Source organism: Acinonyx jubatus, chromosome D4 (assembly GCF_027475565.1).
Source record: "Acinonyx jubatus isolate Ajub_Pintada_27869175 chromosome D4, VMU_Ajub_asm_v1.0, whole genome shotgun sequence".
Lineage (NCBI taxonomy): Eukaryota > Metazoa > Chordata > Mammalia > Carnivora > Felidae > Acinonyx > Acinonyx jubatus.
Window position 1 is genome coordinate 86,633,019 of NC_069391.1, and position 19,212 is coordinate 86,652,230.

Below are 19,212 nucleotides of genomic sequence, written 5' to 3' on the forward strand. Positions count from 1 at the left end.
TTATGAAGTAGAGTCATCTTTGTCTTTCTGGTAAGGAAAATACCCTTACTAATGGAGATTTCCCATATAAAAGAGCTTTCACTAGATTTCCAGAGCTTTTGCTGTATATCCTGTTTCTTAAAAATGATCAGCTCAAAATAATCCTTATGCCAAAGAAGCGTATTTTGCGGTGCCATAGTCTGCTTCCTTTCGGGTCTGCCTTTGAAATTTCAGATTCATTTTATAGTCCAGAAGCTGAGTTGATTGATAGATTGCTCTGTAGTTTCACTGAACTAGTCTCAGTCTTTTTTTGGCGGGGGCGGGGGGAGAAGGAGTCAATGCAATGGCCAGTCTTGATTGGAAAGAAAAAAGTTCACAGCACACACCTATAAGTTAGTGCTTATAAGGGGTTCCACAGCCAGGGCATTCGCTGGGCTTTGCCTCTGTGCAGCCAGAACCAGATGAGGGCACTGTTGTCCTCTTCACAGATGCTTGTTGGTGATAGATGGGACTAAATTAGGGTGTTCCTTGGTGCCTGAAGCTGCCTTTGGGGCTAGTATATTGTATGGGTCCAGTGCCTTCTGTGCAGCCATCATGACCTCCCTCTCTAGCCTAGAAGCCTGCTCATCATCTGTAGGAACACCTCCAGATGCCACGGAGCACACCGTGGCGACTCCCTTGGGACCACAAGTCCTGAGGGCCTGGGCGGCACCTTGAAGCCATGATGCCTGCTACAAACAGCAGTGCTTTCCTCAGTCTTGAGAATAGATTAGATTGGTTAACAAGTTGGGTCTCATTTCAGGAGGAGGTGGCTCAGGTGAAATCTCAGGCCTCCATGGTGCAAGCAGGTATTTAAATAAGAAGAAGCATTTCCTTTAACAGCTTCTGCCAGTTTTCCAGGATACTTATCTGCAGGCTCCAGAGGGCATGTCCCATCATGAGTCACTGAACTGTAGGGAAGGAAAAAGAATTTCCCTCTCCCTTTCTATGTTCTTGGGTGAGATCCCACCACTATTAAAAAAAAAAAAAAAGGTTAACAGGAGAAAAACAACAGTTTAATAACATGTATACCTCCTGTAAACTGGGAGAAACCCGGGAAAACTATCCCAGACTATCCCTCTTTTAAAAGAAATTTTTTTAAATGTTCATTTATCTCCGAGGGAGGGAGAAAGGGAGGGAGAGACAGAGTGTGAGCAGGGGAGGGGCAGAGAGAGAGGGAGACACAGAATCCAAAGCAGGCTCCAGGCTCTGAGCTGTCAGCACAGAGCCCAACGCAGGCCTTGAACCCACAAACCATGAGATCATGACCTGAGCTGAAGTCGGACGCTTAAGTGACTAAGCCACCCAGGCACCCTGCCTCTCTCTCTTTAAAAAATGTTTTAAATCCATGTTTCAATCAGGAATTTTGAGGATAGTATGAATCTCCTGGTATCACTTCTTTTCCTTTCTGTTATTGGTTAAGTGCATTGCAACTTGTTGAGTAGGAGTTACTGATAATATGAGTAAAGGTATTGTTGACAGGGAAAACTGAAGCTGAATCCTGCCTTTTTATTAAAGGACTTGGATTGGGGCGCCTGGGTGGCTTAGTTGGTTGAGCATCCGACTTCAGCTAGGTCATGGTCTCATGGCTCATGAGTTTGAGCCCCGTGTCGGGCTCTGTGCTGACAGCTCAGAGCCTGGAGCCTGATTTGGATTCTGTGTCTGCCTCTCTCTCTGCCCCTCCCCCACTCACTCTGTCTGTCTGTCTCTAAAATAAACAAACATTAAAAAAAAAAAGAATTAAAGGACTTGGATTGAATGTTAGATTCCAAAACTCTGAGTATACCATTGTAATTCCTAAAAGAGGCCCCATGTCTTTCCCAAACTACTATTACAGAGGAAGAAATTTCTTTTTTTTTTTAATTTTTTTAAACGTTTATTTATTACTGAGAGACAGAGAGACACAGAGCGTGAGCATGTATATCACTTCAGATCTCCCTACCTATGTACTCACTTATCAGTACTAACACTGCAAGCTACCTACAACTTTCAAGTTGCGTCAAGTAATTCATGTTAATAGTCGTAGTAGTGAAGCCATCACCTCTTAAGTGACTTGGTAAAATCCTAAATCCCACTCATGTATTGAGAGTAAAGAATAAAATATGGATATGGGCAAAGGAATCCTGGATAGCCTTATGTGAAAATGAATCACAATGGTATATCAACTTAGAATTCTCTGTTAAATAAACTTTCAAACAAAGCTGAGGTAAAAAAAAAATTTAGTGACGCTGAAGCTCTGAGGATATTATCCATAATCATGGTGTTTTCAGGGAACCCAGTTTGATGTGGCCCCGATCTCAGATAGCAAGAAACCATAAGAAGGTATCTTGGGCCTGGATTTAGTATGAGAGTTAAGGTTTCATATACTGCTTCTCTTTAGAACATGCTTTTTCAAGAGCTGTCACCTCTAAGAGGGTGAATATTGGTATTGGAAGATGAAAAGTCTTACTCTTTTTAAGTTTAGAAAATACACGCAGCACATAAACATATGCAGTGCTTTTAAAATTTCATGGTGGAGAAGATGAGGGAGAAATATTCCAAATAGTGTATCTGAACTAACAATTAGCTGGCATGTGATCTTTCTAAAAAGTCGTGTGATTTTAACCTGAGTTGAAAGGTTTTCCTTAATAGATACAAAACTTTGGTCTTCTTCAGTTGGAGATAAATCCCTGAGTATCATTTTGTTGTCTTGTCTTTTACATCTCACAATAAGTCAATCAGATATAATAATCCTGTTAAAAACTTAATTTAACATAGCGTATTTTGATCATATGCAGCATTAACAGTTTTGCTTCTTAGTTATACAAGGAGATAATAAGAAAGTACTTTTTGATATTAAAGCCATGTCATGTAACTGTATATAAAGCCAAAATGAAATTTCCACAGGGGAAAAGGAAAGAAGCAAGGCCAAATAAAGATCATATGTATGCTGTGAAATTGACCCAGAAGACCAAGTACTCATTTTTGATTAAAAAAACACTACACTTTTTGTTTGGTTTCGTTTGGTAGCCATAGGGTGTGGTCTGAAGTGTTACAGCAATGTGGTTTTGATTTGCATTTCACTAATGATGGATGATGTTGAGCATCTTTTAATGTGCACTTTTTTGGCCATTTGTGCATCTTCTTTGGGGAAATGTCTGTTTAAGTCCTTTGCTCGTTTTAAAATTGAACTTTTTTAAGTTGTAGGAGTTCTTTTTATATTCTGGATATTAACCCCTCATGAGATCTGTAATTTGCAAGTATTTTTTCTCATTCTGTGGGTTGCCATTTTACTCTCTTGACTGTGTCCTGTGAAGCACAAGTTTTCAATTTCATTGTATTCCAATTTATCTCTTCTTTTGGTGTCATATCTAAGAAATCATTGCCAAACCCAGTGTCAGGAAACTTTTTCCCTATGTTTTCTTCTAAGTGTTTTATAGCTTTGGCTCTTACATTTATGTCTTCAATCCAGTTTGAGTTAATTTTTCCACATGGTGTAAGGTAAGGGTCTGACTTCCTCTTTCTGCATACAGATTTCCAGTTTTCCCAGCAGCATTTGTTGAAGAGTGTCCTTTCCCACTGAGTAATCTTGGGGCACCCTTGTTGAAAATCATTTGATCATATATGTGAGAGTTTATTTCTGTTTTATTCCATTAGCCTATTTGCCCTGATGCCAGTACCATACTGTATTGATGACCAGTAGCTTCTGTAGTAAGTTTGAAACCAGGAAGTGTGAGACTTCCAACTTTGTTGTTCTTTTTCAAAATTATTTTGGCTTTTTGATGTCCCTTGAAATTCCATATGAATTTTAGGTTATTCTGTTTCTGCAAAAAAAATATAGATTTTTGCATATGTTGGGATTTTGATAGGGATTGCATTAAATCTGTGTATCACTTGGGGAACAGTTAGGATCCTCTTACATTGATTATCTCATTTTATCCATACAATTCTTAGGCAGGCACTATTATTTTTCTCATTTTAAGTGTGTGGAAACTTAAGTTTAGCAATATACAATAAATTCCAAGTCCCACATGTAGAAGGAAGAGGTGCTGCATTTTGAACACAGGCAGTCTGACTCCAATGCCAGGGTTTAGAACCGTTTCACTCTGTTGCCTTTCGCAGCTTTGGTAGCATACATATAAAGCAGCAATAAAATAGATAAGCTTTCTGGGGCGCCTGGGTGGCTCAGTCGGTTGAGCGTCCGACTTCGGCTCAGGTCATGATCTCGCGGTCTGTGAGTTCAAGCCCCGCGTCGGGCTCTGTGCTGACAGCTCAGAGCCTGGAGCCTGCTTCAGAATCTGTGTCTCCCTCTCTCTTTGCCCCTCCCCTGCTCATGCTCTGTCTCTCTCTGTCAAAAATAAATAAACAAAAAAAAAATAGATAAGCTTTCTGCAGTGACTCATGGTTATACAGCCCAGGTAGCAAGACAAAATCATTTCAGTTCCCAGTGGATGTTATTTGAATATATTTTTAGTTGTATTACTGCACATCCCATGCTCCAAACAAAGGAATTTAAGTGGACAATAATTTGATAAGCTGTAGAAAGTAAGTCTTTACAGAAGGAGCAGTATAAGGGATAATATTACTTTTTGCTGGATGATGAAAGAAAGTTGAAAGTAAGTGAATTTGGGGGGCACCTGCGTGGGTCAGTCAGTTAAGCATCCAACTCTTGGTTTCGGCCCAGGTCACGGTCTCATGGTTTCATGAGTTCGAGCCCTGCGTCAGGCTCCGTGCTGGCAGCTCAGAGCTTGCTTAGGATTCTCTCTCTCTTCTTCTCTGTCTGCCCCTCCCGCACTCATGCTGTCTCTGTCTCACTAGAATGGATAAATTAAAAAAAGAAAGAAAGTAAATGGATTTTTAAAAAGTTTGGACTAGGCGACCTTTGTCTGTGAGAGTACTCTGCCACAATACAAGGAAGCATTATTTAAATTGAACACTCTTGGGGCACTTGGGTGCCTCACTCCATTAAGCATCTGACTCTTGCTTTCAGCTCAGGTCATGATCTCATGGTTTGTGAGATTGAGTGCCTGCTTGGGATTCTCTCTCTGCTCCTCCCTTGCTCGCTCTCTCTCTCTCTCTCTCTCTCTCTCAAAAGAAATAAACTTAGGGGAAAAAAATTTAAGTAAATAAATAGTACATTCTCAAGTCAAGACATATCTTTGGTTGCTTGAAGAACTGAACCATATTTTCCAAAGTGACCATAATTGCTACATGAAGAAGTATTACTGAAATGTGATAAGAGAATCCAACATTTAGATGAAACCGTATTATGGCTATAGAAGCCAAATCCAAGGAAATTACCTTAACTTGCAAATGTCACAGATTTGGTCAGGAGCAGAGCCAGGCTAGAGCCCAGGTCTTCTGGCTCTGATGCTTTAAAAAAATTTTTTTTAATGTTTATTTATTTATTTTGAGAGAGAGAGAGAAAGTGCACACACATGCGCATGAGTGAGTGGGAGAGGGGAAGAGAGAGAGAATCCCAAGCAGGCTCTTCACTGTCAGCACAGAGCTCAGCATGGGGCTTGAACTCATGCACCGTGAGAATCCCGACCTGAACTAAAATCAAAAGTTGAACATTTAACCAATTTGAGCCACCTAGGCGCCCCTGATTTAATGCTTTTTATACTCAACATGCTACATTACCTTATTTTTAAAGAAGTGAGCCAGGATTGTAAGCAAACCATAAACTTATTTAATCTTTTAACAAACCTTTTTTTGAGGACCTACCATGGAGGCGTATGCTAAACATTGTTGGTGAACAAATATGTTCAGATATATGGGATTTTTAATTGAGGAGGGACCAAGAAGTATCCTTAGCTTAAAAAAATTTTTTTATGTTTATTTTTGATAGAGACAGAGCATGAGCAGGGGAGGGGCAGAGAGAGAGAGAGGGAGACACAGAATCTGAGACAGGCTCCAGGCTCCGAGCTGTCAGCACAGAGCCTAACACGGGGCTCAAACTTACAAGCCATGAGATCACAACCTGAGTTGAAGTCAGACACTTAAGCGACTGAGCCACCCAGGTGCCCCTGTATCCTTAGCTTTGAAAAGACAACTTGCAAATATATCCAGGGGAATAAAGCAGAACATGAAGCAGCAACACACCTCTAAAACAATGTTACTTGTGATGAACAGTACAGGAAAATAAGTGGTAGGTAAAAAATGAAGCAGCATCAGTTATGCATATAATATAGCAGGTGGGTATTTAATATATTTGAATCAAATCAGTAATCTGGGAAATGTTAACCTAGAACCAAGATTGCAAATCTATTTTGTATGATGTTGAATGACCCAGAGAATTACACCAGCTAAAGCCGTACTAAGAACTGTTCACACCTAGCAGTTCAAAGCTCTCAGAACTCACCCTATTTTCTCCCCAAGAGTTTCTTTTCCTAAGGTACTTAGTCTTAACAATGACAACACAGTTCTCTTAAGTCATCAGAGCTCAGAACCCCTGAGTAAAAACCTTTGACTATGGTTTTTATCTCTTGCACTCTCTTTTCATTCTTTCTTCTCACTGTATTCTTCACCAGTCCCCTGTCATACCTGGACTATCGTAATAACCTAATTAGTCTTCCTACCTTCTCAGTCCTGCACATCACTGTCAGGTCTTTCTACCCATAGCACAGTTTTAACCATATCCCTTTTCTGCTCAGGCTTTACACCTCTTCCCATTCCTTAGAGCATGAAGTCCAGCACCCCAGACTGTCACTAGAGGCAGAGCCATAGTTTAACATCAATAGGTGTAGGGCTTGCCCTGTGGGTTGGAGAGGAAGAAAGTGTTTCCCCCCTTTTTAAAAGACACAATCCTTTGACCACCTTTTCCACTTGGCTCCTGATATTACTTTCATACTGCTTTCACTAGCATCTTTTTATCATAATCTTAACAACCGTTATGTCAACATACTTTAAATTACTGAAAAAGTACCACTTTTCAGGAGAATTATCCCCAGGAGGGATAACTCCCTCTGTTCTCCCAGAAACTAGGCTTCTGTTTGTCATTCCAAGTCCTCCAACATGAGTCCCAAACTGACTTACCTAGATTTATCTCTTAATACTCCTCAACAGTAATTTCCAACCCAGCCAAACTGGTTTATTCACCATTCATTCCCTGAAAGTATCTTGTACTTTCAGGACTAGGGAGGTGTGGAAAGAAATGGAAAAAAGTAGAAATGGGTCCAAGTGATGGATTGGGTGGAAGAAATGACAGGAACAAATCAAGAATGTTTCCTTGGTTTTGGTTTATGGATGAGCTATTTATTTATGTGGGGGAGGAGGGAATTTGGACAGAATTCCATTTGGGACATGTTAAGATGTCCATTATTTTTCCAAGTAGAGATGTCATGTAGGTAATCATTTAAAATAATGGATATAGTTAAGGTAACATAAGGAAGTGTTGTTACAGAAAGGAAATGAATAGAGGATCGGGACCTGAGACAATCTAATATTTAGAGGTTAGGTTGAGGATGAGTCAGCAAAGAAAGACAAAGAGTGGTCAGTGAAATAAGAGGAAAACAAGCAGGGTCGAATTTCATGAAAGCAAGAGAAATGGGTTTAAGTGGGAAAAAGTGGTCCATCATTTTAAATGTGTTTACTGAAGCATCAAGTAATAGGAGCTTTGTGAATTGGCCACAATGAACTGATGGGTAAATTCAGTATAGTTGGAGGACAGCTTCCAGACTGGATCAGGTTGAAGAGGTTATGAGGTTGGTAAGGAAGTAAAGACAGTAACTGTAGATCACTCTTTGAGAAGTTTTTCCATGAAGGGGAACGGGAAAATAAAGTGATAGTGGACAAGAAGAGAAAATTCTTGATTTTTATTTGAGAGATAGTACATCAAGTTTATATGCTGATGGGGTGAGCCATGAAGAAAGAGACCGATGGAGTGAGAATTTTAAAAGGAGTGAAATTTTGAATGGGATCCAAAGCACAAGAGAAAAATGAGTCTTTAATTCATCAGGGACACGTCTCCATTTGTAACTAGAGGGAAGATGGTAAAATGGGGTAAATACAAGTAGGTTTTAGATTTGGTAGTAGAAACACGAGAGCATTTTCCTCTGATTAACTATTCTCACTGAAGTTTAAAGTGAAATTACTAGTCAAAACTGGTAATTTGATGGTACACCCATGTCTGGTTTGATTACCTTTTTTTTTTTTAATGTAGCTAAAATTTCTGCTTTTGGCCATGATGGAGGATCTTGAACCAGATGTGCCCTTCCCCTATAAGCAACTAGAAAACTGGTCAAATAGGAAACATCTAAATACAGACATTGGATAATTGGCTCAACTGTGATCCCTAAGGGAAGGGAAATAAATGATGTGAGCCTTGCGATAGTTTCAACAATAGAAGGTATCTAGACTGAAGCACAATGAGAAAAACAACAACAAACCAGTCTCACTGTCCTGTGGGTTACTATCAGGCAGTATAACATCTGTGCCCTAGAGCCCCAAAATAAAAGGGGAAGGGAAATTTAAAAATTATTTAAAGAATGAAATTTTCTAAATTCCAAACAATAAGCCTACAAAGTCAAGAAGATCATGAATCTTAAGCAGAATGTACATAATACATCAGGGCACGTTATAAACTGTTAACTTAGAATTATATTTTAAAAATCCTTAAAGACTTTTTAAGAAGATCAGGGGCGCCTGTGTGGCTCAGTCGGTTAAGCAACTGAGTTTGGCTCAGGTCATGATCTCACGGTTCGTGGGTTCAAGCCCTGCATCGGGCTCTCTGCTGACAGCTCAGAGCCTGGAGCCTGCTTCGGATCCTGTGTCTCCCTCTCTCTTTGCCTGTCCCCCACTTGTGCTCGCTCTCTCTCTCTCTCTCTCTCTCTCTGTCTCAAAAATAAATAAAATGTAAAGAAAATCAAAGGTGAGAAGATCTATCCACTTACTTGTACTCCCAGAAATAATAAAGGATATTCTTCAGACAGAAAATTACATCACATGGGAACTTGATCCTACAACAAAGAAATATAGAGAGCCTTTGGTGAATATGAGGGCAAATATAAAATGTTTTATTTCTGATTTCCATGAAAGAGAATTGGATTGAGCAGAGCCATCCATCCCCCACTTTCCAGTGCTCCTCTCCTCCTTCATTCCACTTCTTCCACCCCAATGGCCATGGCCATTCTTGGCATCCCCTATGAGTGATGACATCTCATCAGGGCAGACCATAGAGATCCTGAGCTTCAGTGCTGTCGCAAAAAAGATGGTGGAGCACAAGAAGACCAACAACAGTCTTAAACAGTTAAGGGAGCAATTGAAAGAACTTACCGATCAGTATGAAAAGTCTGAAAATGACCGAAGGACCTACAATCACCCAAGTCGGGTCAAACTGCGTGAAGTACTTTAGAAGTTAATTGAAAAATTCGTTGTTAAAAGAGCCAAAATATATTGTCAGTTGTCATGGTTAGCTTGAAAAAAGCAGCATCCAGGAACAAGAGTTGCTTTGGATATGATTACATCGATATTTACCAAGATTCACTGATCTTACAGCATGTCTCATAAGGATGTAAGGAATATTTCTTTTTCTGAGGTGGAGGGATTATCTGAACAGATCAGAGAATTCAGAGGCAATACAAGTACCTCTTACAAACCTAGAATTATTCCACTATAGGAATAATATCTCCAAAAAGCTGTTTGTTATCTGGGCCAACAGGAAAAACACTAATGGCAAGAGCTGCTGTTAGCCAACTGGAATGCAATATCTTAATCGTAGTGTACGGTTGTACTGTAGACAAGTACACTGGTGAAAGCGCCCATTTGATCAAAGAAATGTTTACATTAGGAATCATCAGTCATGCATCATTTTTATGGATTAAAAAAAAATGCCATTGGTGGATACTGGTCTCCTGGAAGTACTTCAGCTGATAGGTTGAGAGGACTTTATGAGTTACTCAAATGGATGGATGTGATACTCTGCATAGTTAAAATGATCATGGCTATCAACAAGTGCAGTGGATTCTGCTTTGCTGTCTCCAGATAAATAGAAAAAATATACATTTATTTATAAGCAAGGTTAGATATCCCCCAAATCTACAGAGGTACCATTACAAAGCATGATAAAATAGATTATTAGAAACATTTATAAGGTTTTCAGATGGCTGTAATGGAGCAGACCTGAAAAATGTTTGCACTGAAGCAGGCATATTTATAATTCATACCGATCATGAGTTGGTAGTATAGAAACACTTCATGAAAGCAATCAGAAGTAGCTGGTTTTGAGTAGCTAAAGTCTAGATTGGACTACAAACCTGAATTCCAAGAAGCTAAAGTATCAATTGGATTGGAGATTTTTGATGGCTACATGACACATTGACTTAATAATCAGTTATAGATGTATGTATGCGATGGCAATAATGATTAAAAATGTATGAATAAAAATTATTTAAAACAAAGTAATGAAAATTTATTATGCAATTTGTAATAGATGTAGAGTAAAAGATATAACAAATAGAAAAGACAGGACGGAGAAATTAAATATATTGCTGAAAAAGTCTTAAACTGCCTGTGAAGTGATATATTATTATTTGAAGGTAATCTGCGATAAAGATGTATATTGTAAGCTCTAGAGCAACTACTAAATATCAAAATTATCTAACTACTAAATATCAAAAATTAAGAGAAATAGCTAAGTAATATAGGAGATAAAATGGAATTATTAAAAAAAATCACCCCAATAGAATGCAAGGAGAGAAAAATAAAGATCAAATGAGACAAATACAAAATAGCAGGAGCGTAGATTTAAACCCAAATCATATTGATAATTAAATTAATCAATGATCTAAACATTCCAAATACAAATCATATTGTCAAATTCAGTGAGAAGGCAAGAACCAATTACATGCTGTTCACAAGGGACCAATGTTAAAGATGAAGATACGTAAGAAGCAAACAGGTGGAGGGGTACCTGGGTGACTCAGTTGGTTAAGCATTGGACTCTTGATCTCAGCTCCGGTCTCAATCCCAACATTGTGAGTTCAAGTCCTGCAGTGGGCTCTGCACTGGGTGTGGAGCCTACTTCAAAAACAAACAAACAAAAAAGATGGAAGAATTATATACAATATAAATGCTAATCAAGTTGGGAGTGACTATATGAATATCAGGAATATGATAAAGGGAGATATAATAACCAAAAGCAATTTGTCAAGAAGACATGGCATGCGCCTAGTATTATCAGCATTTTGAAAGACATGAAATATAAGTAATCTAAAAGGACAAATCAACAAATACACAGTTCTAGAAATTTCAACACTTTTAATTGACAAAGCAGTAAGATGAGAGCAAGATCAGTAAATATATAGGACATTGAACACAATGCAAATCAACCAACTTGGCCTAAATGACATTTATAGAACACTCCACCCAACGAGAGCAGAATACACATATCAAGTACACATAGAATAATCATCAAGATGAAGCATTTGCTGAGCCATACAACAATTCTCAACAAATCTTGAAAGATTAATATTCTTCTCTGTCAACAACGTAACAAATCAATAAAAGGAAGATATTCAGTACATGCTGTGAAACACAGGACACTTAAACTGAGTCAAAGAAAAAATACAAGAGAAAATAAAAAATATTTTGTAGGTGCACCTGGCTGACTCGGTAGAGCATATGACTCTTAATCTCATGTTCATGAGTTCAAGCCTCATGTTGGGCATAAAACCTACTTTCAAAATAATTGTAATGAAAACATAAAAATACGTATGCAGGTAAGCTGTGATAAGAGTGACATTTATAGCTTTAGATTCCTCTATTAATAAGGAAGAAAAGTATAAATAACTTCAGAAACAAGAAAACAAAGGACATTTTAAAAATGTTTTTCATTTATTTTGGGAGTGAGAGCACAAGTGGGGGAGGAGCAGAGAGAGAGAGAACCCCAAGAAGACTCCATGCCTAGCACAATGTGGGGCTTGATCCCACATTGATTTCTTGAGCTGAAATCAAGAGTCAGGGGCCTAACCAACTGAGACACCAATTGCACCAGAAATTAAATTCAAGTAAGTAAAGAGGAAGAACTAAAGCTAGAAGTATAATTCAACAAAACAAAACAAAAAAAAAAAAAATGAAGGAATACAAGTGAAAGCAAAAGCTGCTGCTTTGAAAATATCAATACAGTTGATAAACTTCAGGTAGAATTATCAAGAGAAAAAGTTTAAAAGGACATAGATGACCAAAATCGGTAATTAAAGAGGTTATTATTCATACCCTACTAACATTTAAAGGATCATGAAGGAAATATGAACTTTATGCCAATAAATATGACTAAGGACTTAGACACAACTGATTTCTTGAAAGAAAAAATGCCAAATAGACTAAAAAATTTTTAACTTAAAAGGATGCCTGGGTGGCTCAGTGTTTAAGTGGCCAACTCTTGATTTCAGCTCAGGTCATGATCTCACGGTGACATTGAGACCCACCTCAGGCTCCATGCTGACAGCACAGAACCTGCTTGGGATTCTTTCTCCCCCCCCCCCCCCCGCCCCTTCCCTACTCACAGTCTCTATAAGTAAACAAAAAACAAACATTAAAAAAAATATAGTTAAAAACTTGAATCCAAAGTCTCTGTAAATTTCAGGAATTAAAGAAGAAATACGATAATCCTACACAGATTCTTTATGAAAATAAAAGCCAACACTTCCCTACTACCTTCACGAGGCCCCCATTACTCTAATACCAGAAACAAAAAGATAAAAGAAAACTATACACCAATATTTCTTATGAGTATTGACACAAAAACCCTTAATGGGTAGCAAAAAGATCCAGGAAAAAGGGAAAAAATATGAATATGTCACCACAGATACTTTAGATTTTATCTGAGGAATACAAAGTTAGTTTAACCTTCAAAAAAATCAATGAAATATACACCATATTGACAAGATAAAGAAGAAAACCTATATAATCATCTCATATGCAGAGAGAGCAGTAAACAAATTCAATACTCATGATAAAAAACCCTCAGCAAACTGGGAATAGAAGGGAACTTTTTCAATTGGATAAAGTGCATCTGCAAAAATGAAGCTAATATCACACTTAGTGGTAAAAGAATGAATGCTTTCCCCCTGGGACTGGAACAAGGCAAGGATGTTCACTCCTTAGTCTACATTGTACTGGAGGTCCTGGGCAATGCAATGAGGATGAAAACAGAACTAAAAGACCTCATATTGGAAAGGAAGAAATAAAATTGCCTCTACCCATAGATGACATTATTTGTGTAGAAAATCCTAAGCAATTTATAAAACAAAACAAAACAAAACAAAAAACCTACTAGACCTACTAAGTGAATTTATTATATTGTAGGATGACCAAAATACAAAAATTTACTATTTTTATATACTAGCAACAATTAAAAAGTAAAATTATTCAAAATACCACTTAAAATAACATAGAAATAAAATACTTAGGGATACATTTAACAAGATATTTGTAAGTACTGTACATTAAAAACTACAAAATCATGTTGAAATTGAAGGCCAAAAAATGGTCTACACTATTTTGTAATTTTTAGTGTACAGTACTTACAAATATCCTGTTAAGTGTATCCCTAAGTATTTTATTTCTAAATGGAAAGACATACCACGTTCATACATCAGAAAACTCAATTCTCAAAATGATCTATAGGTTCAGTGCAGTACCAATCATAATCTCAGCAAAATGTTATAAAAATGAACAGATCTAAAATTTATATGGAAATAGCAAGGACCAAGAATAGCCAATACAATTATTTTTATTTGTTTGTTTGTTTGTTTATTTATTTATTTATTTATTTATTTATTTATTTAAAGTACACTCCTCACCCAATGCAGAGCCCACCAAGGGGCCTGAACTCACAATGCTGAATTCAAGCAAGACCTGAGCTCAAGACCTGATCTGAGATCAGGAGTCAGACACTTAACCAACTGAGCCAAACAGGAGGCACCCTGGCAATACAATTTTTAAAAAAGAAAACAAAGGTGGGAGAACTTAGACTACCTGATTTTAAGACTTAAAATAAGGCCATAGTAATAAGACAGTGTAATGTCAACATAAGAATAAATGTAGAGATTAATGAAATGGAATACCGTATCATACGTATGGTCATTTGATTTTTGTAAGATATGCCAAGGTGACTGGATGACAGAACAGTCTTACAATCAATGTGCTGGAACTACTGGTTAGCCACTTGGAAAAAATGAACCTTGGCCTCTATTTTCACCATACACAAAAATCATCTCAAATGGGTTATAGACCTAACATAAAAGCTAAAACTATAAAACTTCTAGAGGAAAATTTAGAATATTGTAACAAAATTGGCAAAGATTTGCTAGCTACAAAATGCAAAGTACCCCAGTTATAGGAGAAAAATTGATAAATTGAACTTCATCATAATTTAAAATTTCTCTTTTAAAGATACTTTAAGGGAATGAAAAGCAAATCACAGAGTGGGAGAAAATATTTGCTTTTCCTATAGCTGACAAAGGACGTGCATGAAGAATTTATGAACAGGCAACAACCTCTTTGACCTCAGCTGCAGGAACTTGTTACTTGACATGTCTCCAAAGGGAAGGGAAATAAAAGCAAAAATGAACTATTGGAACCTCATCAAGATAAAAGTTTCTGCACAGCAAAGAAAACAATTAACAAAACTAAAACACAACCTACAGAATGGGAGAAGTTATTTGCAAATAAAGTATCAGAAAAAGAGTTAGTATCCAAAATCTATAAAGAACTTATCTAACTCAACACCCAAAAAACCACACATAATCCAGTGAAAAAATGGGCAAAAGATGTGAACAGACACTTTCCCAAAGAAGACCTCCTGAGGCTGACAGGCACATGGAAAGATGTGCAACATCACTCATCATCAGGGAAATACAAATCAAAACCACAATGAGATACCACCCCACACATGTCAAAATGGCTAAAATTAACAACTCAGGAAACAACAGATGTTGGTGACAATGCATAGAAAGGGGAACCCTTTTGCACTGCTGGTGGGAATGCAAGCTGGTGCAGCCACTCTGAAAAACAGTATGGAAAATAGTATATTAAAAATAGACCCAGCAATTGCACTACTAGGAATTTGTCCAAAGGATACAAAAATGCTAATTCAAAGGGGCACATGCACCCCAATGTTTATATAGCAGCACTATCAACAATAGCCAAGTTATGGTAAGAGCCCAAATGTCCATCAACTGATGAGCAGATAAAGAAGATATGGTGTGTGTGTACACACACACATACACACACAATGGAATATTACTTGGTGATCAAAAAGAATGAAATATTGACATTTGCAACAAATGGATAGGACTAGAATGTATTATGCTATGTGAAATAAGTCAGTCAGAGAAAGATAAATGTATGATTTCACTCATGGAATTTAAGAAACAAAACGGATGAACATAGGAGAAAGGAAGGAAAAATAAGATGGGGAGGCAAACCATTAAGAGACTCTTAAATACAGAGAACAGACTGAGGGTTGCTGGAGGGGTGTTGAGTGGGGTGATGGGCATTAGGGAGGGCACTTGTTGGCGTGAGCCCTGGGTATTCTATGTAAGGGATGAATCATTAAATTCTCCTGAAACAAAGCAAACAAAATTTATGAAGTCCTTACAATTCATTCATAAAAAAAAAAACTAAAACGACACAAAATATTTGTACAAACACCTTATAAAAGGAGATGTGTGAATGGCCAATAAGCATATGAAAGGAGGCTCAACACCATTACTCATGAAGAAATGCAAATTAAAACCACAGTAAGATAGTACAACATCCTCACTACACTAGCTAAAATTGAAAAGACTATGTCAAGACATATGTAAGTCAAGATCCAGTCTTTTGCACTTTATGGCTAAATATATTCAAAACTCAGGTTTGTAAAAGATATAAACATAAAAATTTGAAAGACTGATAATACTAAGTGTTGGTGAAAAGGTGGGACAACTGGAGCTCACTTTGGAAAATCACTTGACAATTTCTTATGAAGTTGAATATACATTTATCATATGCCACAGCATTGCCACTCCCACAGATTTACCCAAGAGAAATAAAAACACGTTCACAGTAAAACTTGTACATGAATTTCATAGCAGCTTTATTCCTAATGTAATGGAATGCTACACCAAAATTGAACAAATTACTGATTCGTGCAACAACACAGATGTATCTGAGAAACCTTATGCTGAGTGAAATTAGCCCAGCATGAGTATGTACTGTATGACTCCATTTACATTCTACAAAAGGAAAGGCATCCATACCGGTAATGGTAATCTGGGCCAGGATTGACTTGCAAATGGGCAAGCCACTACTAAGCATTTGGAATTTCCATTTGAGATGAAGTCCGTTTACTACCATCCTTGCCTTAAAACAATTCAAAACCACTTTCTAAACCAATGTCAGGGGCTTTATCATTGAAGCCCACCCAAGAAAACATGAATCACATCAGGTATTTGAAGAGTAAATTTAACACAAAGAGTTAGATTTGTATTAGAGGACCAAAAAAGAACTCAAATAGCAAAGTAACACTGAGATTAGAAAACAAAACAAAACAACACATAAAACAAACTTTAGGAGGCAGCTACCATGCCTACACAAAGGAAAGACTTTAAGGTTATCAGAACATGGAAGCTTAGAGGAAGGGCACCCATGGAGTGGGGACCCAGATCTCTGAGGAGAATGTATTGTCTGCCCAGCTGGTGCTGGTACTACAGGGGCTTGGGGAAGGGCCCCCACAGAGATGGGGCTCACATTTTTGAGGAAGGGGTGGCAGTCAGCTGGCATTGGTATCTCTCAGGGAAGGAGATGATGCTTGTTGTGGGAGTTGAGGATAAAATGAAAAAAGCTGTCACTGCTAATGGGTAGAAATGCTGCTGGGTGATTTTGAAAGAAATAGGGAGCAAGAGGGGAAAGGGTTCTCTCTAGTGCCCCACTGGCAGAATCTAACAGGAAGCCAGCTAGTAAAGGCAAAATGTGGTGTACAGGATCCGAGTAACAACATCACAGAAAAATACAGGAGATTTAGGGCTGAGAGCCAACAACTACTAGCCAACAAATCAAAGTAGAAATCAAAGCAGAGACCAAATCAATGAACACCAAACAAATATGTGTGAATGATTTCAGCTCATGATTTTATTGACCCGAGGGTTATTGAACAAGATGCTGGGATCAAAATCTTGACCCAGCTCTACTAACTAGGAAGTAACATAAAGGAGCCTCAAAAAGTTGCTTACTCTCAAAGTATCACAGCTTCCATTCATTTTTTCCTGCTTCAGGATTGTTCTAAGGAGTCTGTAAGAAAAATGTGAGTATTGCTTCCAAATGCACAAAATCATTGCTAGCACAATTATAAATATTACAAGGTAGACATTAAACCAAAGAACAAATTTAAATCATCCTAACATACAAAATATTAAAGTGAGTAGGGACATATACAGCTATGCAAATAACACACTTGGTTATTAATCTCATACTTTTCTAATTCAGACTTTTCATGTGTGTATATCAGTATGCTAATAAACTGTACTTTTATTCTTTTTATTGTTCTCAAGGTAGCTAACTTCTAACTAGCTTAAATCTAGCTTCAGGAGTAGATTCCAGTGATTCATCACTTATATGCAACACCCAGTGCTCATCCCAACAAGTGCTCTCCTCAGTGCCCATCACCCACCCCCTGCCCCAACACCCTCTAGCAACCCTCACTTTGTTCTCTGTATTTGAGAGTCTCTTATGGTTTTCCCCCTCTCTCTTTTTATCTTATTTTTCCTTCGTTTCCCCTAAGGTCATCTGTTAAGTTTCTCAAATTCCACATATGAATAAATACGTGATATTTGTCTTTCCCTTACTGATTTACTTTGCTACTTTGCTAGTTAATAATACTATTAAAAGTATTACTTTTAATACCCTCCAGTTCCATCCACGTTGTTGTTGCAAATGGCAAGATTCATTCTTTTTCATCACCAAGTAGTATTCTAGTATATGTATATATCCATTCATCAGTTGATGGGCATTTGGGTTCTTTCCATAATTTGGCTATTGTTGATAGCGCTGCTATAAACATTGGGTGCATGTGCCCCTTCGAATCAGCACTCCTGTTTCTTTTGGATAAATTCATAGTGGTGCAATTGCTGGGTCTTAGAGTAATTCTATTTTTATAATTTTAGAGGAAGTGCCACACTATATATATATATATATATATATATAGGAATTAACCAAAAATCAAGTCAGAAACTATGAACCTTATTCCAAAGGAAATAAGAAGGTAGAAAGAAAAAGAGAAGAAAAAAAAAAAAGGCAAGCAGACTAACATACAAAACCACAGGTTAGTTGTCTGTTGGTGCCTGGGACCGTGGCTGTGCTGGTCTGGAGGAGAGGCTGTCTGTTCACTCATTGTCAGTCTCACTCTAGTAGATAAGCAGTTGCCAGGCACGGAGGGGCAGGGTTTAGTGTTAAAGGTCCCACCTCCACTGGGGGCCGCTGTATTGTTCCCTGAAGCCCTGCAGTGTTGGTGATGGGGAGAACAATGGCTATGGTGACACCCCAGTCTCTCCTCCCCAGACCTGGTATCTTGAACCATGTTGTTCAGGCAGCCCTCCCCGAATAGTGGCAGTCAGCTTGCCCTGCTCTGTGGTCCCCCACCCGTCCTAGGCGCTGGGCTGGAATTCAAAACCCTATGTCTCAAAGGGCCCTGCACCTGGCAGATTCTGTTCTGCCATAGCACCACTCAGCCTTGCTGATCAAAGGCCTAAAGGGGCGCCTGGGTGGCTTAATCGGTTAAGCGGGCTGACTTCGACTCAGTTCATGATCTCACAGTTTGTGAGTTTGAGCCCCGTGTTGGGCTCCGTGCTGACAGCTCGGACCCTGGGAACCTGCTTCGGATTCTGTGTCTACCTCTCTCTCTGCCCCTCCCCCGCTCATGCTCTGTCTTTCAAAAATGAATAAATGTTTAAAAAATTAAAAAAAAAAAAAGGCCTTTGGCTGGTGCCTGCAGGGTCTTTTATCCTTGGGGAGGCAATAAACCCTGTTCCCACAGTACTCAAGAAAGGAAACTGTTCTCTCCCAGTGTGCCCCTGAGATTGTTACTGCACCCCCGGCCAGCTCCCTCCCCACCAGAAGTGTGCTCACAAGGTGGGCTGAAAACTCCAATCTTCAGCTCCTGAAGCTATTTGCAAAATAGAAACTGGCACTGTCCGTATTCCCCGCTCCCCAGTCCCTGGTCCAGAGAGGTTT

General features: G+C 38.4%; 1 pseudogene; it reads left to right on the forward strand.

Annotated features, from left to right (window-relative positions):
• The first annotated feature begins 1,166 nt into the window (after positions 1–1,166).
• On the forward strand, positions 1,167–14,069 carry LOC128312254 (26S proteasome regulatory subunit 10B-like; annotated as a pseudogene).
• Positions 14,070–19,212: the final 5,143 nt, after the last annotated feature.